A 26,192-nucleotide genomic window follows, 5' to 3' on the forward strand; every position below is an offset into this window, starting at 1 on the left:
GCACATAAATAGAGCCGAGGTTTTCCTGTATAATTGTGTGCGGTGAGGAGATCATGGTGATGTATCTGCCAACAAGCTGAAATAACATCTGTCAGCGAGAACAGTCAGATCTGATTGTTCTCATATGTGGCTAGGCCGGCACATATGTAGCTAGCAGAACATCACCATCCTTCAAATAGGAATTACACGACATGAAGTGGTCTCTCTCCACCGCACACACTTTTTCCTACAGGTTTGGGGTCTCAGAGCTTAGTGACCATTGAAGCGCTGGGGTTGTGGGTTCAAATCCCACCGTGGCCACATACACACAATATTTTACGCTCGTGCTGCTTTACTTCCATCTTCTAAATATTAACTAATAGGCTGAATGTTGGTCTATAGCAGTGGTCCCCAATCTTCCTGACCTTGAGTGCTAAATTCATCCCTGAGAGAGGGTTACGAGCCACATCTAGCTCCGGCCTCCCTCGCAGTAGCTGCAGCCAAAGCCCCCATTACGAGTATAATGATAACCAAAGCTTTTCCACAGAAATCACCCAGAAGCTGAAAATCAAGATCCAGGAGTTCCCACAATAACCCCATTCCGTATTCTCCCATCAAGCACTCCCAACACACTGTCACATCCAGCTTCAAGCACCTCCTCTGACAGGTAGTATCATCCTGTCTCCAGCCTACCATACTTAAATTATCTCTAAACCCCTAAGACCAGTATATGATCATCCAGATCTGCTCTTCTGTGCAGGGCTACTCACAGAATTCACCATTTTGAGATATGATCTTCATACTGGTTTGCTAGACCTGGAGCTAATGCACCAAGCTGGCAGACATCCGCTAGCCACAATACATGGGACCGCGAGCCACATGTGGCTCCCGAGCTACAGCTTGGGGACCCCTGGTCTATTAAGTAGAATTGACCATAGACAGGAAGTACCATACTTGAAGAAGTTGTCCGACCCCGGAATCCAATTTTTTTAGCTAATCTGTGCTGTATTGTAATATACAACACCCCTATACATTTGGTATTTCAATTCTACCTTTTGCTCCACCTGAATTTCACTTCATTCCCTGCATCCAGTTTGTTTACATCTGGCACTCCAGACCAGGCAGCTTCATGGCCTTTTTTTTTTTCTAAGATCACAGCTAGAGCTAGCCCTGCTCTCTGCCTCAGTGTCCAGCCCACCCTCTGCCCACCCACTGCACCCTCATTGACTGTCAGTATCTTCCCACAGTAACCTCTGTCATTCATCTCTGCATTGGAGGTGACAGAGGAGCGATCCTGTGTCCTTATCTGTAGTGCAATAATCTACCTCTCATCCACAGTGGTGACAGAGCTGTCACATGTCCCCCACATCACATCCAAAATGGTGACAGAGCCGTCACATGTCCCCCACATCACTCCTTGACATAGGAATACTGTGAAATGCAAAGTGTATAGTCATGTGTGTTTGCAAGAGTGTAAATATATATATATATATATATATATATGTGTGTGTATGTCTATAGTATGTGTACATATGTATAATACATACCTCAGCTGCTGCAGAACATCATTATACAGCTCTGCTGCGGCAGAACCTCATAATACACACCTAAGCTACTATAGAACATCATAATACACACCTTAGCTACTGCAGAACCTCATAATACAAACTTCACCTACGGCAGAAACTTGTAATACACACCTCAGCTACTGCAGAACCTCATAATACAAACTTCACCTACGGCAGAACCTCATAATACACACCTCAGCTACTGCAGAACCTCATAATACACACCTCAGCTACTGCAGAACCTTGTAATACACACCTCAGCTACTGCAGAACCTTATAATACACACCTCAGCTACTGCAGAACCTTATAATACACACCTCAGCTACTACAGAACCTCATAATACAAACTTCAGCTACTGCAGAACCTCATAATACACACCTTAGCTACTGCAGAACCTCATAATACACACCTTAGCTACTTCAGAACCTTGTAATTTACACCTCAGCTACTGCAGGACCTCATAATACACACCTCAACTACTGCAGAACCTCATAATACACCCCTCACCTACTGCAGAACCTCATAATACACACCTCAGCTACTGCAGAACCTCATAATACACACCTCAGCTACTGCAGAACCTTATAATACACACTTCAGCTACTGCAGAACCTCATAATACACACCTCAGCTACTGCAGAACCTCATAATACACCCCTCACCTACTGCAGAACCTCATAATACACACCTCAGCTACTGCAGAACCTAATAATACACACTTCAGCTACTGCAGAACCTCATAATACACACCTCAGCTACTGCAGAACCTCTTAATACACACTTCAGCTACTGCAGAACCTCATAATACACACTTCAGCTACTGCAGAACCTCGTAATACACACCTCAGCTACTGCAGAACCTAATAATACACACTTCAGCTACTGCAGAACCTCATAATACACACCTCAGCTACTGCAGAACCTCCTAATACACACTTCAGCTACTACAGAACCTCATAATACACACCTCAGCTACTACAGAACCTCATAATAAACACCTCAGCTGCTGCAGGATCTCATAATACACACTTCAGCTACTGCAGAACTTAATAACACACACTTCAGCTACTGCAGAACCTCATAATACACACCTCAGCTACTGCAGAACCTCCTAATACACACTTCAGCTACTGCAGAACCTCATAATACACACCTCAGCTACTGCAGAACCTCATAATACACACCTCACCTACTGCAGAACCTCATAATACACACCTCACCTACTGCAGAACCTCATAATACACACCTCACCTACTGCAAAACCTCATAATAAACACCTCAGCTGCGGGAGACCCTCATAATACACACCTCAGCTGCTGCAGAACATCAACATTCTTAATATTTAAGCCATGTGCCTCGTTCAGCCGACCTGTCCTGTCGGAATGATTTTTCCGGCTATAATATGGCTGCAGATGCAGCGTTCTACAGCCAGCCAATCAGAGCGCTCGCTCACCCTTTTATGCAAATTAGTTGGTGGCAAAAAGAAACAACCAACCACTTTTCAACAAATTTCTCTTAAATATTCAGCAGGGGCGGACCAATTTGTCAGCAGGGGCGGGTCATTTAGTCAGCAGGGGCGGCTCAATTTGTCAGGTCACTTTTGATTTTTTTTTTTAGTCTCCCTAAGGTAAAAGTTAATGCCTCTATGGGCACATAAATAGAGCTGAGGTTTTCCTGTATAATCGTGTGCGGTGAGGAGATCATGGTGATGTATCTGCCAACAAGCTGAAATAACATCTGTCTGCAAGAACAGTCAGATCTGATTGTTCTCATATGTGGCTAGGCCGGCACATATGTAGCTGGCAGAACATCACCATCCTTCAAATAGGAATTACGCAACATGAAGTGGTCTCTCTCCACCACACACACTTTTTCCTACAGGTTTGGGGTCTCAGAGCTTAGTGACCATTGAAGCGCTGGGGTTGTGGGTTCAAATCCCACCGTGGCCACATACACACAATATTTTACGCTCGTGCTGCTTTACTTCCATCTTCTAAATATTGACTAATAGGCTGAATATTGGTCTATAGCAGTGGTCCCCAATCTTCCTGACCTTGAGTGCTAAATTCATCCCTGAGAGAGGGTTACGAGCCACATCTAGCTCCCGCCTCCCTCGCAGTAGCTGCAGCCAAAGCCCCCATTACGAGTATATGATAACCAAAGCTTTTCCACAGAAATCACCCAGAAGCTGAATATCAAGATCCAGGAGTTCCCACAATAACCCCATTCAGCATTCTCCCATCAAGCACTCCCAACACACTGTCACATCCAGCTTCAAGCACCTCCTCTGACAGGTAGTATCATCCTGTCTCCAGCCTACCATACTTAAATGATCTCTAAACCCCTAAGACCAGTATATGAGCATCCAGATCTGCTCTTCTGTGCAGGGCTACTCACAGAATTCACCATTTTGAGATATGATCTTCATACTGGTTTGCTAGACCTGGAGCTAATGCACCAAGCTGGCAGACATCCGCTAGCCACAATACATGGGACCGCGAGCCACATGTGGCTTCCGAGCTACAGCTTGGGGACCCCTGGTCTATTAAGTAGAATTGACCATAGACAGGAAGTACCATACTTGAAGAAGTTGTCCGACCCCGGAATCCAATTTTTTTTAGCTAATCTGTGCTGTATTGTAATATACAACATCCCTATACATTTGGTATTTCAATTCTACCTTTTGCTCCACCTGAATTTCACTTCATTCCCTGCATCCAGTTTGTTTACATCTGGCACTCCAGACCAGGCAGCTTCATGGCCTTTTTTTTTTCTAAGATCACAGCCAGAGCTAGCCCTGCCCTCTGCCTCAGTGTCCAGCCCACCCTCTGCCCACCCACTGCACCCTCATTGACTGTCAGTATCTTCCCACAGTAACCTCTGTCATTCATCTCTGCATTGGAGGTGACAGAGTAGCGATCCTGTGTCCTTATCTGTAGTGCAATAATCTACCTCTCATCCACAGTGGTGACAGAGCTGTCACATGTCCCCCACATCACATCCAAAATGGTGACAGAGCCGTCACATGTCCCCCACATCACTCCTTGACATAGGAATACTGTGAAATGCAAAGTGTATAGTCATGTGTGTTTGCAAGAGTGTAAGTATATATATATGTGTGTATGTCTATAGTATGTGTACATATGTATAATTTATACCTCAGCTGCTACAGAACATCATTATACAGCTGTGCTGCTGCAGAACCTCATAATACACACCTAAGCTACTATAGAACATCATAATACACACCTAAGCTGCTATAGAACATCATAAAACAAACGTTGGCTGTTGCAAAACATCATAATACACACTTAAGCTACTGCAGGAAATCATAATACACACCTCAGCTACTGCAGAACCTCATAATACAAACTTCACCTACGGCAGTACCTTGTAATACACACCTCAGCTACTGCAGAACCTCATAATACAAACTTCACCTACGGCAGAACCTCATAATACACACCTCAGCTACTGCAGAACCTCATAATACACACCTCAGCTACTGCAGAACCTTGTAATACACACCTCAGCTACTGCAGAACCTCATAATACACACCTTAGCTACTGCAGAACCTTGTAATTCACACCTCAGCTACTGCAGGACCTCATAATACACACCTCAGCTACTGCAGAACCTCATAATACACCCCTCAGCTACTGCAGAACCTGATAATACACACCTCAGCTACTGCAGAACCTAATAATACACACTTCAGCTACTGCAGAACCTCATAATACACACCTCAGCTACTGCAGAACCTCCTAATACACACCTCATCTACTGCAGAACCTCCTAATACACACCTCATCTACTGCAGAACCTCCTAATACACACTTCAGCTACTGCAGAACCTAATAATACACACTTCAGCTACTGAAGAACCTCATAATACACACCTCAGCTACTGCAGAACCTAATAATACACACTTCAGCTACTGCAGAACCTCATAATACACACCTCAGCTACTGCAGAACCTCCTAATACACACTTCAGCTACTACAGAACCTCATAATACACACCTCAGCTACTGCAAAACCTCATAATAAACACCTCAGCTGCGGGAGACCCTCATAATACACACCTCAGCTGCTGCAGAACATCAACATTCTTAATATTTAAGCCATGTGCCTCGTTCAGCCGACCTGTCCTGTCGGAATGATTTTTCCGGCTATAATATGGCTGCAGATGCAGCGTTCTACAGCCAGCCAATCAGAGCGCTCGCTCACCCTTTTATGCAAATTAGTTGGTGGGAAAAAGAAACAACCAACCACTTTTCAACAAATTTCTCTTAAATATTCAGCAGGGGCGGACCAATTTGTCAGCAGGGGCGGGTCATTTAGTCAGCAGGGGCGGCTCAATTTGTCAGGTCACTTTTGATTTTTTTTTTTTTTTAGTCTCCCTAAGGTAAAAGTTAATGCCTCTATGGGCACATAAATAGAGCTGAGGTTTTCCTGTATAATTGTGTGCGGTGAGGAGATCATGGTGATGTATCTGCCAACAAGCTGAAATAACATCTGTCAGCAAGAACAGTCAGATCTGATTGTTCTCATATGTGGCTAGGCCGGCACATATGTAGCTGGCAGAACATCACCATCCTTCAAATAGGAATTACGCGACATGAAGTGGTCTCTCTCCACCGCACACACTTTTTCCTACAGGTTTGGGGTCTCAGAGCTTAGTGACCATTGAAGGGCTGGGATTGTTGGTTCAAATCCCACCGTGGCCACATACACACAATATTTTATGCTCGTGCTGCTTTACTTCCATCTTCTAAATATTAACTAATAGGCTGAATGTTGGAGTATAGCAGTGGTCCCCAATCTTCCTGACCTTGAGTGCTAAATTCATCCCTGAGAGAGGGTTACGAACCACATCTAGGTCCCGCCTCCCTCGCAGTAGCTGCAGCCAAAGCCCCCATTACGAGTATAATGATAACCAAAGCTTTTCCACAGAAATCACCCAGAAGCTGAATATCAAGATCCAGGAGTTCCCACAATAACCCCATTCAGTATTCTCCCATCAAGCACTCCCAACACACTGTCACATCCAGCTTCAAGCACCTCCTCTGACAGGTAGTATCATCCTGTCTCCAGCCTACCATACTTAAATTATCTCTAAACCCCTAAGACCAGTATATGAGCATCCAGATCTGCTCTTCTGTGCAGGGCTACTCACAGAATTCACCATTTTGAGATATGATCTTCATACTGGTTTGCTAGACCTGGAGCTAATGCACCAAGCTGGCAGACATCCATAAGCTAGCCACAATACATGGGACCGCGAGCCACATGTGGCTCCCTGGTCTATTAAGTAGAATTGACAATAGACAGGAAGTACCGTACTTGAAGAAGTTGTCCGACCCCGGAATCCAATTTTTTTAGCTAATCTGTGCTGTATTGTAATATACAACACCCCTATACATTTGGTATTTCAATTCTACCTTTTGCTCCACCTGAATTTCACTTCATTCCCTGCATCCAGTTTGTTTACATCTGGCACTCCAGACCAGGCAGCTTCATGGCCTTTTTTTTTTCTAAGATCACAGCCAGAGCTAGCCCTGCCCTCTGCCTCAGTGTCCAGCCCACCCTCTGCCCACCCACTGCACCCTCTGCCTACCCACTGCACCCTCATTGACTGTCAGTATCTTCCCACAGTAACCTCTGTCATTCATCTCTGCATTGGAGGTGACAGAGTAGCGATCCTGTGTCCTTATCTGTAGTGCAATAATCTACCTCTCATCCACAGTGGTGACAGAGCTGTCACATGTCCCCCACATCACATCCAAAATGGTGACAGAGCCGTCACATGTCGCCCACATCACTCCTTGACATAGGAATACTGTGAAATGCAAAGTGTATAGTCATGTGTGTTTGCAAGAGTGTAAGTATATATATATATATATATATGTGTGTATGTTGTGAGGCAGTGACGGGGATCATATACGAGGGACGTTATATATCCCCCAGAATGTGTACAGAGACCTATTAAATCCATTGGAGTGCATTGCAGTCACAGACACAGCTGCGGCTGCAATGCAGGAATGAAGGTGAGCAATCACCTGGTCAGACTACCTGGCCAAGGCAGATTAAGTAAAACCCGGCAGGGCCTTCATTTCTTGGAGGAGGTCTCAGGAGGCAGTGGGGCGGCCTCCTCCCTCCAACCCGGATTTTCCAGTGGCTCTTGCCACAGGTCCTTTAAAACTCCTTCACTAAGGTTTAGTGTTGTTCTATGTTGCAACCTGCTGGGAGCACAGCAGGGGAGCTCAGCAGGACTATGTGTGGCTGAACCACCGCCTAGGAAGGCTCTGCACCTGTCAGGCTCTGCGCGGCCCGGCGTGGCCGTTGTCCCCGGCAACCGTTGTTTATGGACTCCTGTTAACCCGGCTGCGAACCGGAGGACTTTCTGTTTAAACCGTGAGTTGCTGAATAAAAGCTGTTTAAGTTGTACTTGCTTGGGTCACTGCTTCAGTTACTGCATGGTGTGAACACCGTCGCCTTACAGCTTGGTGGAGAATGCGGGCATAGTGACTGAGGCATACCCCACCGGCCGCTGCATGGCCACAATCCGGCCGGCCACCTTTCAGCCTAAACCTGTGGATAAAATGGAGGAGCTATTAAGGCAATTGGTCCATACGCAGCGGCAGCAACAGCAAACCAATGAGCTGATCATGCAGCAGCTCACAGCTCTGCGGGAGACGTTGACGGCACCAGCACCGGAACGTCGAGAGGCCCGGGACAAGGTTCGCTCAGCGTTGAGGAAGATGGGACCGGAGGATGACGTGGAAGCCTTCCTTACCATCTACGAACGCACAGCAGAGCAGGAAAACCTACCAGCCGACCAGTGGGCGGAAGTGGTGGCGCCGTTTTTGGTTGGCGATGCCCAGAAGGCCTGTTTCGACCTCAGTCGGTAGGACGCTCGGGACTACCAGAGGCTCAAAGGTGAGATCCTTGCCCGGCTGGGGGTTAATACATATGTGAGGGCTCAGCGTGTGTTTTCGTGGGCCTATGTGGAGACCCGACCTGCCCGGTCTCAGGCTTATGACCTCCTGCAGCTGGTAAAACGGTGGCTCCAACCTGAGACTTTGTCCCCAGCCCAGATAGTGGAGAGGGTGGTGGTTGACCGGCTGGTGAGGACTCTGCCAGTCGCTATCCAACGTTGGGTGGGGCAAGGGGACCCCGGCACCCTCGACCAGGTGGTCAGTTTGATCGAGCGCTACTCTGCTACTCAGGACTTCATTCGAGACTCCGCCCCCTCTCGGCTGTCACACCGATCCCTGCCAACACAGGAGTCGGGGAAGGGGTCGCGTCCCTCTGCTGGGGACAGTCAGCACCGTGCCCGTGCTGAAGGGGAACCCCGGAGTGAGAGCGGCAGGAGACTGGTTCCCTCACAAACTGCCATAAGACCTAACAGTACCTCCACCCTTAGGTGCTGGCGGTGTCAGGGGCCGGGACATGTGATTGCTAATTGTCCCCTGACTACAGAACCCATGGACTGCGGATATAGCCGCCGTGTCTCAATGTACGCCCAGACCGTCTGCACAGCGAGCCCCGAACCCCGGGACAATGAACTCCAAATATGTCAGGTACTGGTTAATGGGTACCCCACGGAGGCTCTCCTGGACTCAGGGAGCCTCGTGACTCTGGTACATGGGTCGCTGGTGGCAGGAGACAACCCCGGTGGACGACCCGTCGGGGTTGTGTGTATCCATGGGGACCTCCGAGAGTACCCAACTGAGGAGGTAGTCTTGTCCACGCCGTGTGGAGACATAAAACATGTGGTGGGAGTGGTAAAAACTCTTCCTTATGGGACTGTGTTGGGAAGAGACTTGTCCCTGTTCTGGACTCTGTGGAAAAACAAAATCCACTCTCCCCCGGTAAACTGTATTACAGACACTTTACCCGACGAACCTGCCGTAGGGGTGTCCAACCTAGGGACAGAGTGTGAACCCGATAGGTTTCCCTTAGAGGTGCTGGCAGGAGAGGTCGAGGAGATCCCATCGATCCCTGAGCTGGAAGTGTCCCGGGACACGTTTGGGACAGCTCAGCTACAGGATCCCACCCTGACTCAGGCGCGGGAAAGGGTGTTAGAGGTAAACGGCGTAGCCCAACAGCCCAATGCAGATACTGTATTTCCACGCATGGTAGTCAACGGTGAGTTGCTCTATAGGATAGATAAGATCAGGGACGAGGTCGTGGAACAGTTGGTGGTACCTCAGTCGTACCGTCGGGTGGTTCTAGATTTGGCACACACACACTTGCTGAGTGGACACTTAGGGGTAAAGAAAACGCAAGAACGTCTCTTGCAGCGGTTCTTTTGGCCGGGGGTTTACGCGGAGGTCAAAAGGTACTGCGAATCCTGCCCCGAATGTCAGTTGACCTCACCCACTGCAAGTTTCCGTAGTCCATTGGTACCCCTGCCAGTGATAGAGGTACCTTTTGAACGGATTGCAATGGATTTGGTAGGGCCCATTGTAAAATCCGCCCGTGGCCACCAACATATACTGGTGGTCGTCGACTATGCCACCCGGTATCCGGAGGCTATACCACTACGCCACACATCAGCAAAACTGATTGCACGGGAGCTGTTTGCTATGTTCTGTCGCCTTGGACTACCTAAGGAGATCCTGACAGATCAAGGGACCCCTTTTATGTCCAAAGTGACAAGGGAACTGTACAAATTACTAAAAATTAAACAATTGCGCACCTCGGTGTACCACCCTCAAACCGACGGGCTAGTAGAACGGTTCAATAAAACCCTCAAATCCATGTTAAAAAAGGTGGTTTCTAAGGACGGGAGGGATTGGGACATGTTGCTACCCTATCTGATGTTCGCCGTCCGTGAGGTACCCCAGGCTTCCACAGGGTTCTCTCCCTTTGAGTTATTGTACGGCAGACACCCTAGGGGTCTGTTGGACGTAGCCAAAGAGACATGGGAACAAGAGCTGACTCCACATAGGAGTATAATTGAACACGTGGCTAGTATGCAGGACCGGATCGCGGCGGTCATGCCCATCGTGAAAGAACATCTGTTAGATGCCCAGGCAGCCCAGAGGCGCACATATAATAAAAGAGCCAGAGTCAGGTGTTTTAACAAGGGCGATCGGGTGTTAGTTCTGGTACCCACAACCGAGAGTAAACTCATGGCCAAGTGGCAAGGGCCATATGAGGTTCGAGAAAAAGTGGGGGAGGTAAATTACCGGGTGTATCAGCCCGGAAGGAGGAAACCTGAGCAGCTTTACCATGTAAACCTGCTAAAACCTTGGAAAGACAGACAGTGTTTAGTTACAGAAGTCACCACGGGCGTATCACCAGAGAGTTCTCTACCTTCAGCAAGGGAAGCATACGAGGGGGAGGACAGGATAAGTGATGCCCTCACTAAACAGCAGCGACGGGAGGCTCGCTCGCTGGTGCAGCACAATACCGACGTGTTCTCAGAGCTACCTGGTAGGACTACGGTTATCAAACATGACATTGTCACCGAACCTGGGGAAAGGGTACGAATAAGACCGTACCGGGTACCCGAGGCCCGGAGGCAAGCCATCACGGCTGAGGTAAAACAAATGCTTCAGTTAGGCGTCATAGAGGAATCACGGAGTGAGTGGGCTAGCCCCATCGTACTGATCCCAAAACCAGACGGATCGTTACGCTTCTGTAACGATTTCCGGAAATTGAATGAAGTGTCAAAGTTTGACCTTTATCCAATGCCCCGGGTGGACGAGCTGATTGAGAGACTGGGGCAGGCCCAGTACTTTACCACGCTCGATCTTACCAAGGGTTACTGGCAGGTACCTCTCACAGATTCAGCGAAGGAAAAGACCGCCTTCGTAACTCCAGAGGGTCTATATCACTATGTGGTCTTACCTTTTGGGTTACATGGGGCCCCGGCTACATTCCAGAGGTTGATGGACATAGTGCTCAAGCCTCATCAGGAGTACGCGTCCGCGTATCTAGATGATATTATCATCTTTAGCACCGACTGGCATACGCACCTATCACAGGTACAAGCGGTGCTGGATTCTCTCAGAGCTGCAGGGTTAACGGCAAACCCAAAAAAATGTGCGATAGGGCTAGAGGAAGCCCGATATTTGGGGTATGTGATAGGCCGAGGAGCTATCAAGCCCCAAATCAATAAAGTTGAGGCTATAAAAAACTGGCCTAAACCATCAAGTACAAAACAGGTGAGGGCGTTCCTTGGCATCCTTGGGTATTACCGCCGGTTTATACCTAATTTTGCTGGGCGAACGGCGGCCCTGACCGATCTCTTGAAGGGAAAAAAATCGGTAATGGTTCGGTGGAACCCTCAGGCAGAAGAAGCCTTTCAGTCCATGAAGTTGGCCCTGTGTGGACAGCCGGTCCTCATCAGCCCCAACTTCAATGAAACCTTCATTGTACAGACAGATGCCTCGTAGGTAGGCCTAGGGGCGATATTGTCACAAAAAGTGAATGGTGAAGAGCTCCCGGTCACCTACTTGAGTAGAAAACTTGTCCCGGCAGAGAAAAACTATAGCGTGGTAGAGAAGGAGTGTTTGGCTATTAAGTGGGCCTTGGAATCACTACGCTATTATTTACTCGGGCGTCAGTTCCGCTTGGTGACAGACCACTCACCCTTGGTATGGATGAGGAATGCTAAGGAGAGGAATGCGCGAGTCACTAGGTGGTTCCTGTCACTGCAAAATTTCAGTTTCTCGGTAGAACATCGCCCTGGGAAGTCGCAGGGAAACGCGGATGCCCTGTCCCGGGCACCCTGTATGGTGGCAAATGTTCAGCCCCACAAGTTTGAACAGAGGGGGGGGGATATGTGAGGCAGTGACAGGGATCATATACGAGGGATGTTATATATCCCCCAGAATGTGTACAGAGACCTATTAAATCCATTGGAGTGCATTGCAGTCACAGACACAGCTGCGGCTGCAATGCAGGAATGAAGGTGAGCAATCACCTGGTCAGACTACCTGGCCAAGGCAGATTAAGTAAAACCCGGCAGGGCCTTCATTTCTTGGAGGAGGTCTCAGGAGGCAGTGGGGCGGCCTCCTCCCTCCAACCCGGATTTTCCAGTGGCTCTTGCCACAGGTCCTTTAAACTCCTTCACTAAGGTTTAGTGTTGTTCTATGTTGCAACCTGCTGGGAGCACAGCAGGGGAGCTCAGCAGGACTATGTGTGGCTGAACCACCGCCTAGGAAGGCTCTGCACCTGTCAGGCTCTGCGCGGCCCGGCGTGGCCGTTGTCCCCGGCAACCGTTGTTTATGGACTCCTGTTAACCCGGCTGCGAACCGGAGGACTTTCTGTTTAAACCGTGAGTTGCTGAATAAAAGCTGTTTAAGTTGTACTTGCTTGGGTCACTGCTTCAGTTACTGCATGGTGTGAACACCGCCGCCTTACAATGTCTATAGTATGTGTACATATGTATAATACATACCTCAGCTGCTGCAGAACATCATTATACAGCTCTGCTGCTGCAGAACCTCATAATACACACCTAAGCTACTATAGAACATCATAAAACAAACGTTGGCTGTTGCAAAACATCATAATACACACTTAAGCTACTGCAGGAAATCATAATACACACCTCAGCTACTGCAGAACCTCATAATACAAACTTCACCTACGGCAGAATCTTGTAATACACACCTCAGCTACAGCAGAACCTCATAATACACACCTCAGCTACTGCAGAACCTTGTAATACACACCTCAGCTACTGCGGAACCTCATAATACACACCTAAGCTACTGCAGAACCTTGTAATACACACCTCAGCTACTGCAGAACCTTGTAATACACACCTCAGCTACTGCAGGACCTCATAATACACACCTCAGCTACTGCAGAACCTCATAATACACACCTCAGCTACAGCAGAACCTCATAATACACACCTCAGCTACTGCAGAACCTCATAATACACCCCTCACCTACTGCAGAACCTCATAATACACCCCTCAGCTACTGCAGAACCTCATAATACACCCCTCACCTACTGCAGAACATCATAATACACCCCTCAGCTACTGCAGAACCTCATAATACACACCTCAGCTACTGCACAACCTCATAATACACCCCTCACCTACTGCACAACCTCATAATACACACCTCAGCTACTGCAGAACCTCATAATACACCCCTCACCTACTGCAGAACCTCATAATACATACCTCAGCTACTGCAGAACCTCATAATACACACCTCAGCTACTGCAGAACCTCATAATACACACCTCACCTACTGCAAAACCTCATGATACACACCTCTGCTACTGCAAAACCTCATAATAAACACCTCAGCTGCGGGAGACCCTCATAATACACACCTCAGCTGCTGCAGAACATCAACATTCTTAATATTTAAGCCATGTGCCTCGTTCAGCCGACCTGTCCTGTAGGAATGATTTTTCCGGCTATAATATGGCTGCAGATGCAGCGTTCTACAGCCAGCCAATCAGAGCGCTCGCTCACCCTTTTATGCAAATTAGTTGGTGGCAAAAAGAAACAACCAAACACTTTTCAACAAATATTTCTTAAATATTCAGCAGGGTCGGGACCAATTTGTCAGCAGGGGCGGGTCATTTAGTCAGCAGGGGCGGCTCAATTTGTCAGGTCACTTTTGATTTTTTTTTTTTTAGTCTCCCTAAGGTAAAAGTTAATGCCTCTATGGGCACATAAATAGAGCTGAGGTTTTCCTGTATAATTGTGTGCGGTGAGGAGATCATGGTGATGTATCTGCCAACAAGCTGAAATAACATCTGTCAGCAAGAACAGTCAGATCTGATTGTTCTCATATGTGGCTAGGCCGGCAGAACATCACCATCCTTCAAATAGGAATTACAGGACATGAAGTGGTCTCTCTCCACCACACACACTTTTTCCTATAGGTTTGGGGTCTCAGAGCTTAGTGACCATTGAAGCGCTGGGGTTGTGGGTTCAAATCCCACCGTGGCCACATACACACAATATTTTACGCTCGTGCTGCTTTACTTCCATCTTCTAAATATTAACTAATAGGCTGAATGTTGGTGTATAGCAGTGGTCCCCAATCTTCCTGACCTTGAGTGCTAAATTCATCCCTGAGAGAGGGTTACGAGCCACATCTAGCTCCCGCCTCCCTCGCAGTAGCTGCAGCCAAAGCCCCCATTACGAGTATAATGATAACCAAAGCTTTTCCACAGAAATCACCCAGAAGCTGAATATCAAGATCCAGGAGTTCCCACAATAACCCCATTCAGTATTCTCCCATCAAGCACTCCCAACACACTGTCACATCCAGCTTCAAGCACCTCCGCTGACAGGTAGTATCATCCTGTCTCCAGCCTACCATACTTAAATGATCTCTAAACCCCTAAGACCAGTATATGAGCATCCAGATCTGCTCTTCTGTGCAGGGCTACTCACAGAATTCACCATTTTGAGATATGATCTTCATACTGGTTTGCTAGACCTGGAGCTAATGCACCAAGCTGGCAGACATCCGCTAGCCACAATACATGGGACCGCGAGCCACATGTGGCTCCCGAGCTACAGCTTGGGGACCCCTGGTCTATTAAGTAGAATTGACCATAGACAGGAAGTACCATACTTGAAGAAGTTGTCCGACCCCGGAATCCAATTTTTTTAGCTAATCTGTGCTGTATTGTAATATACAACACCCCTATACATTTGGTATTTCAATTCTACCTTTTGCTCCACCTGAATTTCACTTCATTCCCTGCATCCAGTTTGTTTACATCTGGCACTCCAGACCAGGCAGCTTCATGGCCTTTTTTTTTTTCTAAGATCACAGCCAGAGCTAGCCCTGCCCTCTGCCTCAGTGTCCAGCCCACCCTCTGCCCACCATCTGCACCCTCTGCCTACCCACTGCACCCTCATTGACTGTCAGTATCTTCCTACAGTAACCTCTGTCATTCATCTCTGCAATGGAGGTGACAGAGTAGCGATCCTGTGTCCTTATCTGTAGTGCAATAATCTACCTCTCATCCACAGTGGTGACAGAGCTGTCACATGTCCCCCACATCACATCCAAAATGGTGACAGAGCCGTCACATGTCCCCCACATCACTCCTTGACATAGGAATACTGTGAAATGCAAAGTGTATAGTCATGTGTGTTTGCAAGAGTGTAAGTATATATATATATATATATGTGTGTGTATGTCTATAGTATGTGTACATATGTATAATACATACCTCAGCTGCTGCAGAACATCATTATACAGCTCTGCTGCGGCAGAACCTCATAATACACACCTAAGCTACTATAGAACATCATAATACACACCTTAGCTACTGCAGAACCTCATAATACAAACTTCACCTACGGCAGAAACTTGTAATACACACCTCAGCTACTGCAGAACCTCATAATACACACCTCAGCTACTGCAGAACCTAATAATACACACTTCAGCTACTGCAGAACCTCATAATACACACCTCAGCTACTGCAGAACCTCATAATACACCCCTCATCTACTGCAGAACCTCATAATACACACCTCAGCTACTGCAGAACCTAATAATACACACCTCACCTACTGCAGAACCTCGTAATACACACCTCAGCTACTGCAGAACCTCATAATACACACCTCAGCTACTGCAGAACCTAATAATACACACTTCAGCTACTGCAGAACCTCATAATACACACCTCAGCTACTGCAGAACCTCATAATACACCCCTCACCTACTGCAGAACCTCATAATACACACCTCAGCTACTGCAGAACCTAATAATACACACCTCACCTACTGCAGAACCTCATAATACACACTTCAGCTACTGCAGAACCTCATAATACACACCTCAGCTACTGCAGAACCTCCTAATACACACTTCAGCTACTGCAGAACCTTATAATACACACTTCAGCTACTGCAGAACCTCATAATACACACCTCAGCTACTGCAGAACCTAATAATACACACTTCAGCTACTGCAGAACCTCATAATACACACCTCAGCTACTGCAGAACCTCCTAATACACACTTCAGCTACTACAGAACCTCATAATACACACTTCAGCTACTGCAGAACCTCATAATACACACTTCAGCTACTGCAGAACCTCATAATACACACCTCAGCTACTGCAGAACCTCATAATACACACCTCAGCTACTGCAGAACCTCATAATACACACCTCAGCTACTACAGAACCTCATAATAAACACCTCAGCTGCTGCAGGATCTCATAATACACACTTCAGCTACTGCAGAACCTAATAACACACACTTCAGCTACTGCAGAACCTCCTAATACACACTTCAGCTACTGCAGAACCTCCTAATACACACTTCAGCTACTGCAGAACCTCCTAATACACACTTCAGCTACTGCAGAACCTCGTAATACACACCTCAGTTATTGCAGAACCTCATAATACACACCTCAGCTGCTGCAGAACATCAACATTCTTAATATTTAAGCCATGAGCCTCGTTCAGCCGACCTGTCCTGTCGGAATGATTTTTCCGGCTATAATATGGCTGCAGATGCAGCGTTCTACAGCCAGCCAATCAGAGCGCTCGCTCACCCTTTTATGCAAATTAGTTGGTGGCAAAAAGAAACAACCAACCACTTTTCAACAAATTTCTCTTAAATATTCAGCAGGGGCGGGCCCAATTTGTCAGCAGGGGCGGGTCATTTAGTCAGCAGGGGCGGCTCAATTTGTCAGGTCACTTTTGATTTTTTTTTTTTTTTTAGTCTCCCTAAGGTAAAAGTTAATGCCTCTATGGGCACATAAATAGAGCTGAGGTTTTCCTGTATAATTGTGTGCGGTGAGGAGATCATGGTGATGTATCTGCCAACAAGCTGAAATAACATCTGTCAGCAAGAACAGTCAGATCTGATTGTTCTCATATGTGGCTAGGCCGGCACATATGTAGCTGGCAGAACATCACCATCCTTCAAATAGGAATTACGCAACATGAAGTGGTCTCTCTCCACAGCACACACTTTTTCCTACAGGTTTGGGGTCTCAGAGCTTAGTGACCATTGAAGCGCTGGGGTTGTGGGTTCAAATCCCACCGTGGCCACATACACACAATATTTTACGCTCGTGCTGCTTCACTTCCATCTTCTAAATATTAACTAATAGGCTGAATATTGGTCTATAGCAGTGGTCCCCAATCTTCCTGACCTTGAGTGCTAAATTCATCCCTGAGAGAGGGTTACGAGCCACATCTAGCTCCCGCCTCCCTCGCAGTAGCTGCAGCCAAAGCCCCCATTACGAGTATAATGATAACCAAAGCTTTTCCACAGAAATCACCCAGAAGCTGAATATCAAGATCCAGGAGTTCCCACAATAACCCCATTCAGTATTCTCCCATCAAGCACTCCCAACACACTGTCACATCCAGCTTCAAGCACCTCCTCTGACAGGTAGTATCATCCTGTCTCCAGCCTACCATACTTAAATTATCTCTAAACCCCTAAGACCAGTATATGAGCATCCAGATCTGCTCTTCTGTGCAGGGCTACTCACAGAATTCACCATTTTGAGATATGATCTTCATACTGGTTTGCTAGACGTGGAGCTAATGCACCAAGCTGGCAGACATCCGCTAGCCACAATACATGGGACCGCGAGCCACATGTGGCTCCCGAGCTACAGCTTGGGGACCCCTGGTCTATTAAGTAGAATTGACCATAGACAGGAAGTACCATACTTGAAGAAGTTGTCCGTCCCCGGAATCCAATTTTTTTTAGCTAATCTGTGCTGTATTGTAATATACAACACCCCTATACATTTGGTATTTCAATTCTACCTTTTGCTCCACCTGAATTTCACTTCATTCCCTGCATCCAGTTTGTTTACATTTGGCACTCCAGACCAGGCAGCTTCATGACCTTTTTTTTTTCTAAGATCACAGCCAGAGCTAGCCCTGCCCTCTGCCTCAGTGTCCAGCCCACCCTCTGCCCACCCACTGCACCCTCATTGACTGTCAGTATCTTCCCACAGTAACCTCTGTCATTCATCTCTGCATTGGAGGTGACAGAGTAGCGATCCTGTGTCCTTATCTGTAGTGCAATAATCTACCTCTCATCCACAGTGGTGACAGAGCTGTCACATGTCCCCCACATCACATCCAAAATGGTGACAGAGCCGTCACATGTCCCCCACATCACTCCTTGACATAGGAATACTGTGAAATGCAAAGTGTATAGTCATGTGTGTTTGGAAGAGTGTAAGTATATATATATATATGTGTGTATGTCTATAGTATGTGTACATATGTATAATACATACCTCAGCTGCTGCAGAACATCATTATACAGCTCTGCTGCTGCAGAACCTCATAATACACACCTAAGCTACTATAGAACATCATAATACACACCTCAGCTACTGCAGAACCTCATAATACAAACTTCACCTACGGCAGAACCTTGTAATACACACCTCAGCAACGGCAGAACCTTGTAATACACACCTCAGCTACTGCAGAACCTCATAATACACACCTCAGCTACTGCAGAACCTTGTAATACACACCTCAGCTACTGCAGAACCTTGTAATACACACCTCAGCTACTGCAGGACCTCATAATACACACCTCAGCTACTGCAGAACCTCATAATACACACCTCAGCTACTGCAGAACCTCATAATACACACCTCACCTACTGCAAAACCTCATAATACACACCTCACCTACAGCAGAACCTAATAATGCACACTTCAGCTACTGCATAACCTCATAATACACACCTCAGCTACTGCAGAACCTCCTAATACACACTTCAGCTACTGCAGAACCTCATAATACACACTTCAGCTACTGCAGAACCTCATAATACACACCTCAGCTACTGCAGAACCTCATAATACACACCTCACCTACTGCAGAACCTCATAATACACACCTCACCTACTATAGAACATCATAATACACACCTAAGCTACTATAGAACATCATAAAACAAACGTTGGCTGCTGCAAAACATCATAATACACACTTAAGCTACTGCAGGAAATCATAATACACACCTCAGCTACTGCAGAACCTCATAATACAAACTTCACCTACGGCAGAACCTTGTAATACACACCTCAGCTACTGCAGAACCTCATAATACACACCTCAGCTACTGCAGAACCTTGTAATACACACCTCAGCTACTGCAGAACCTTGTAATACACACTTCAGCTACTGCAGAACCTCATAATACACACCTCAGCTACTGCAGGACCTCATAATACACACCTCAGCTACTGCAGAACCTCATAATACACCCCTCACCTACTGCAGAACCTCATAATACACACCTCAGCTACTGCAGAACCTAATAATACACACTTCAGCTACTGCAGAACCTCCTAATACACACTTCAGCTACTGCAGAACCTCATAATACACACCTCAGCTACTGCAGAACCTCATAATACACACCTCACCTACTGCAGAACCTCATAATACACACCTCAGCTACTGCAAAACCTCATAATAAACACCTCAGCTGCGGGAGACCCTCATAATACACACCTCAGCTGCTGCAGAACATCAACATTCTTAATATTTAAGCCATGTGCCTCGTTCAGCCGACCTGTCCTGTCGGAATGATTTTTCCGGCTATAATATGGCTGCAGATGCAGCGTTCTACAGCCAGCCAATCAGAGCGCTCGCTCACCCTTTTATGCAAATTAGTTGGTGGCAAAAAGAAACAACCAACCACTTTTCAACAAATTTCTCTTAAATAATCAGCAGGGGCGGGACCAATTTGTCAGCAGGGGAGGGTCATTTAGTCAGCAGGGGCGGCTCAATTTGTCAGGTCACTTTTGATTTTTTTTTTTTTAGTCTCCCTAAGGTAAAAGTTAATGCCTCTATGGGCACATAAATAGAGCTGAGGTTGTCCTGTATAATTGTGTGCGGTGAGGAGATCATGGTGATGTATCTGCCAACAAGCTGAAATAACATCTGTCAGCGAGAACAGTCAGATCTGATTGTTCTCATATGTGGCTAGGCCGGCACATATGTAGCGGGCAGAACATCGCCATCCTTCAAATAGGAATTACGCAACATGAAGTGGTCTCTCTCCACCGCACACACTTTTTCCTACAGGTTTGGGGTCTCAGAGCTTAGTGACCATTGAAGCGCTGGGGTTGTGGGTTCAAATCCCACCGTGGCCACATACACACAATATTTTACGCTCGTGCTGCTTTACTTCCATCTTCTAAATAATAACTAATAGGCTGAATGTTGGTCTATAGCAGTGGTCCCCAATCTTCCTGACCTTGAGTGCTAAATTCATCCCTGAGAGAGGGTTACAAGCCACATCTAGCTGAGGTGTGTATTATGAGGTTCTGCAGTAGGTGAGGGGTGTATTATGAGGTTCTGCAGTAGCTGAGGTGTGTATTATGAGGTTCTGCAGTAGGTGAGGTGTGTATTATGAGGTTCTGCAGTAGCTGAGGTGTGTATTATGAGGTCTTGCAGTAGCTGAGGTGTGTATTACAAGGTTCTGCAGTAGCTGAGGTGTGTATTACAAGGTTCTGCCGTAGGTGAAGTTTGTATTATGAGGTTCTGCAGTAGCTGAGGTGTGTATTATGATTTCCTGCAGTAGCTTAAGGGTGTATTATGATGTTTTGCAACAGCCAACGTTTGTTTTATGATGTTCTATAGTAGCTTAGGTGTGTATTATGATGTTCTATAGTAGCTTAGGTGTGTATTATGAGGTTCTGCAGCAGCAGAGCTGTATAATGATGTTCTGCAGCAGCTGAGGTATTTATTATACATATGTACACATACTATAGACATACACACATATATATATATATATATATATATATATATATATATATATATATATACTTACACTCTTGCAAACACACATGACTATACACTTTGCATTTCACAGTATTCCTCCCTAAGGTAAAAGTTAATGCCTCTATGGGCACATAAATAGAGCTGAGGTTTTCCTGTATAATTGTGTGCGGTGAGGAGATCATGGTGATGTATCTGCCAACAAGCTGAAATAACATCTGTCAGCAAGAACAGTCAGATCTGATTGTTCTCATATGTGGCTAGGCCAGCACATATGTAGCTGGCAGAACATCGCCATCCTTCAAATAGGAATTACACGACATGAAGTGGTCTCTCTCCACCGCACACACCTTTTCCTACAGGTTTGGGGTCTCACAGCCTAGTGACCATTGAAGCGCTGGGGTTGTGGGTTCAAATCCCACCGTGGCCACATACACACAATATTTTACGCTCGTGCTGCTTTACTTCCATCTTCTAAATATTAACTAATAGGCTGAATATTGGTCTATAGCAGTGGTCCCCAATCTTCCTGACCTTGAGTGCTAAATTCATCCCTGAGAGAGGGTTACGAGCCACATCTAGCTCCCGCCTCCCTCGCAGTAGCTGCAGTCAAAGCCCCCATTACGAGTATAATGATAACCAAAGCTTTTCCACAGAAATCACCCAGAAGCTGAATATCAAGATCCAGGAGTTCCCACAATAACCCCATTCAGCATTCTCCCATCAAGCACTCCCAACACACTGTCACATCCAGCTTCAAGCACCTCCTCTGACAGGTAGTATCATCCTGTCTCCAGCCTACCATACTTAAATTATCTCTAAACCCCTAAGACCAGTATATGAGCATCCAGATCTGCTCTTCTGTGCAGGGCTACTCACAGAATTCACCATTTTGAGATATGATCTTCATACTGGTTTGCTAGACCTGGAGCTAATGCATCAAGCTGGCAGACATCCGCTAGCCACAATACATGGGACCACGAGCCACATGTGGCTCCCGAGCTACAGCTTGGAGACCCCTGGTCTATTAAGTAGAATTGATCATAGACAGGAAGTACCATACTTGAAGAAGTTGTCCGACCCCGGAATCCATTTTTTTTAGCTAATCTGTGCTGTATTGTAATATACAACACCCCTATACATTTGGTATTTCAATTCTACCTTTTGCTCCACCTGAATTTCACTTCATTCCCTGCATCCAGTTTGTTTACATCTGGCACTCCAGACCAGGCAGCTTCATGGCCTTTTTTTTTTCTAAGATCACAGCCAGAGCTAGCCCTGCCCTCTGCCTCAGTGTCCAGCCCACCCTCTGCCCACCCACTGCACCCTCATTGACTATCAGTATCTTCCCACAGTAACCTCTGTCATTCATCTCTGCATTGGAGGTGACAGAGTAGCGATCCTGTGTCCTTATCTGTAGTGCAATAATCTACCTCTCATCCACAGTGGTGACAGAGCTGTCACATGTCCCCCACATCACATCCAAAATGGTGACAGAGCCGTCACATGTCCCCCACATCACTCCTTGACATAGGAATACTGTGAAATGCAAAGTGTATAGTCATGTGTGTTTGCAAGAGTGTAAGTATATATATATATGTGTGTGTGTCTATAGTATGTGTACATATGTATAATACATACCTCTGCTGCTGCAGAACCTCATAATACACACCTAAGCTACTATAGAACATCATAAAACAAACGTTGGCTGTTGCAAAACATCATAATACACACTTAAGCTACTGCAGGAAATCATAATACACACCTCAGCTACTGCAGAACCTCATAATACAAACTTCACCTACGGCAGAACCTTTTAATACACACCTCAGCTACTGCAGAACCTCATAATACACACCTCAGCTACTGCAGAACCTTGTAATACACACCTCAGCTACTGCAGAACCTTGTAATACACACCTCAGCTACTGTAGGACCTCATAATACACACTTCAGCTACTGCAGAACCTCATAATACACACCTCAGCTACTGCAGAACCTCCTAATACACACTTCAGCTACTGGAGAACCTCCTAATACACACCTCAGCTACTGCAGAACCTCATAATACACACCTCAGCTACTGCAGAACCTCCTAATACACACTTCAGCTACTGCAGAACCTCATAATACACACTTCAGCTACTGCAGAACCTCATAATACACACTTCAGCTACTGCAGAACCTCAAAATACACACCTCAGCTACTGCAGAACCTTATAATACACACCTCACATACTGCAGAACCTCATAATACACACCTCAGCTACTGCAGAACCTCCTAATACACACTTCAGCTACTGCAGAACCTCATAATACACACTTCAGCTACTGCAGAACCTTATAATACACACTTCAGCTACTGCAGAACCTCATAATGCACACTTCAGCTACTGCATAACCTCAAAATGCACACTTCAGCTACTGCATAACCTCAAAATACACACCTCAGCTACTGCAGAACCTCATAATACACACCTCACCTACTGCAAAACCTCATAATACACACCTCACCTACTGCAGAACCTCATAATACACACCTCAGCTACTGCAAAACCTCATAATAAACACCTCAGCTGCGGGAGACCCTCATAATACACACCTCAGCTGCTGCAGAACATCAACATTCTTAATATTTAAGCCATGTGCCTCGTTCAGCCGACCTGTCCTGTCGGAATGATTTTTCCGGCTATAAGATGGCTGCAGATGCAGCGTTCTACAGCCAGCCAATCAGAGCGCTCGCTCACCCTTTTATGCAAATTAGTTGGTGGCAAAAAGAAACAACCAACCACTTTTCAACAAATTTCTCTTAAATATTCAGCAGGGGCGGACCAATTTGTCAGCAGGGGCGGGTCATTTAGTCAGCAGGGGCGGCTCAATTTGTCAGGTCACTTTTGATTTTTTTTTTTTTGTCTCCCTAAGGTAAAAGTTAATGCCTCTATGGGCACATAAATAGAGCTGAGGTTTTCCTGTATAATCGTGTGCGGTGAGGAGATCATGGTGATGTATCTGCCAACAAGCTGAAATAACATCTGTCAGCAAGAACAGTCAGATCTGATTGTTCTCATATGTGGCTAGGCCGGCACATATGTAGCTAGCAGAACATCACCATCCTTCAAATAGGAATTACGCGATATGAAGTGGTCTCTCTCCACCGCACACACTTTTTCCTACAGGTTTGGGGTCTCAGAGCTTAGTGACCAATGATGCGCTGGGGTTGTGGGTTCAAATCCCACCGTGGCCACATACACACAATATTTTACGCTCGTGCTGCTTTAATTCCATCTTCTAAATATTAACTAATAGGCTGAATGTTGGTCTATAGCAGTGGTGATGCTAAATTCATCCCTGAGAGAGGGTTACGAGCCACATCTAGCTCCCGCCTCCCTCGCAGTAGCTGCAGCCAAAGCCCCCATTACGAGTATAATGATAACCAAAGCTTTTCCACAGAAATCACCCAGAAGCTGAATATCAAGATCCAGGAGTTCCCACAATAACCCCATTCAGTATTCTCCCATCAAGCACTCCCAACACACTGTCACATCCAGCTTCAAGCACCTCCTCTGACAGGTAGTATCATCCTGTCTCCAGCCTACCATACTTAAATTATCTCTAAACCCCTAAGACCAGTATATGAGCATCCAGATCTGCTCTTCTGTGCAGGGCTACTCACAGAATTCACCATTTTGAGATATGATCTTCATACTGGTTTGCTAGACCTGGAGCTAATGCACCAAGCTGGCAGACATCCGCTAGCCACAATACATGGGACCGCGAGCCACATGTGGCTCCCGAGCTACAGCTTGGGGACCCCTGGTCTATTAAGTAGAATTGACCATAGACAGGAAGTACCATACTTGAAGAAGTTGTCCGACCCTGGAATCCAATTTTTTTAGCTAATCTGTGCTGTATTGTAATATACAACACCCCTAAACATTTGGTATTTCAATTCTACCTTTTGCTCCACCTGAATTTCACTTCATTCCCTGCATCCAGTTTGTTTACATCTGGCACTCCAGACCAGGCAGCTTCATGGCCTTTTTTTTTTTCTAAGATCACAGCCAGAGCTAGCCCTGCCCTCTGCCTCAGTGTCCAGCCCACCCTCTGCCCACCCACTGCACCCTCATTGACTGTCAGTATCTTCCTACAGTAACCTCTGTCATTCATCTCTGCATTGGAGGTGACAGAGTAGCGATCCTGTGTCCTTATCTGTAGTGCAATAATCTACCTCTCATCCACAGTGGTGACAGAGCTGTCACATGTCCCCCACATCACATCCAAAATGGTGACAGAGCCGTCACATGTCCCCCACATCACTCCTTGACATAGGAATACTGTGAAATGCAAAGTGTATAGTCATGTGTGTTTGCAAGAGTGTAAGTATATATATATATACAGTGCCTACAAGTAGTATTCAACCCCCTGCAGATTTAGCTGGTTTGATAAGATGCAAATAAGTTAGAGCCTTCAAACTGCAAACGAGAGTAGGTTTTATGAACAGAAGCATAAATCTTACAAACCAAAAAGTTATGTTGCTCAGTTGAATTTTATTAAATTTTAAACATAAAAGTGTGGGTCAATTATTATACAACCCCTATGTTTAATATTTTGTGGAATAACCCTTGTTTGCAATTACAGCTAATAATCGTCTTTTATAAGACCTGATCAGGCCGGCACAGGTCTGTGGAGTTATCTTGGCCCACTCCTCCATGCAGATCTTCTCCAAGTTATCTAGGTTCTTTGGGTGTCTCATGTGGACTTTATTCTTGAGCTCCTTCCACAAGTTTTCAATTGGGTTAAGGTCAGGAGACTGACTAGGCCACTCCAACACCTTGACTTTTTCCCTCTTGAACCAGGCCTTGGTTTTCTTGGCTGT

The 26,192-nt window shown here is 46.3% G+C and overlaps 1 protein-coding gene across 4 annotated transcripts in view; it reads left to right on the plus strand.

Annotated features, from left to right (window-relative positions):
• Nucleotides 1-26,192, plus strand: part of XYLB (xylulokinase) — a 452,351-nt gene that overhangs the window by 129,099 nt on the left and 297,060 nt on the right. The window lies entirely within an intron of this gene.

Source organism: Phyllobates terribilis, unplaced genomic scaffold (assembly GCF_046119375.1).
Source record: "Phyllobates terribilis strain yellow unplaced genomic scaffold, ASM4611937v1 Scaffold_4__5_contigs__length_816908805, whole genome shotgun sequence".
NCBI classification, from domain to species: Eukaryota; Metazoa; Chordata; class Amphibia; order Anura; family Dendrobatidae; genus Phyllobates; species Phyllobates terribilis.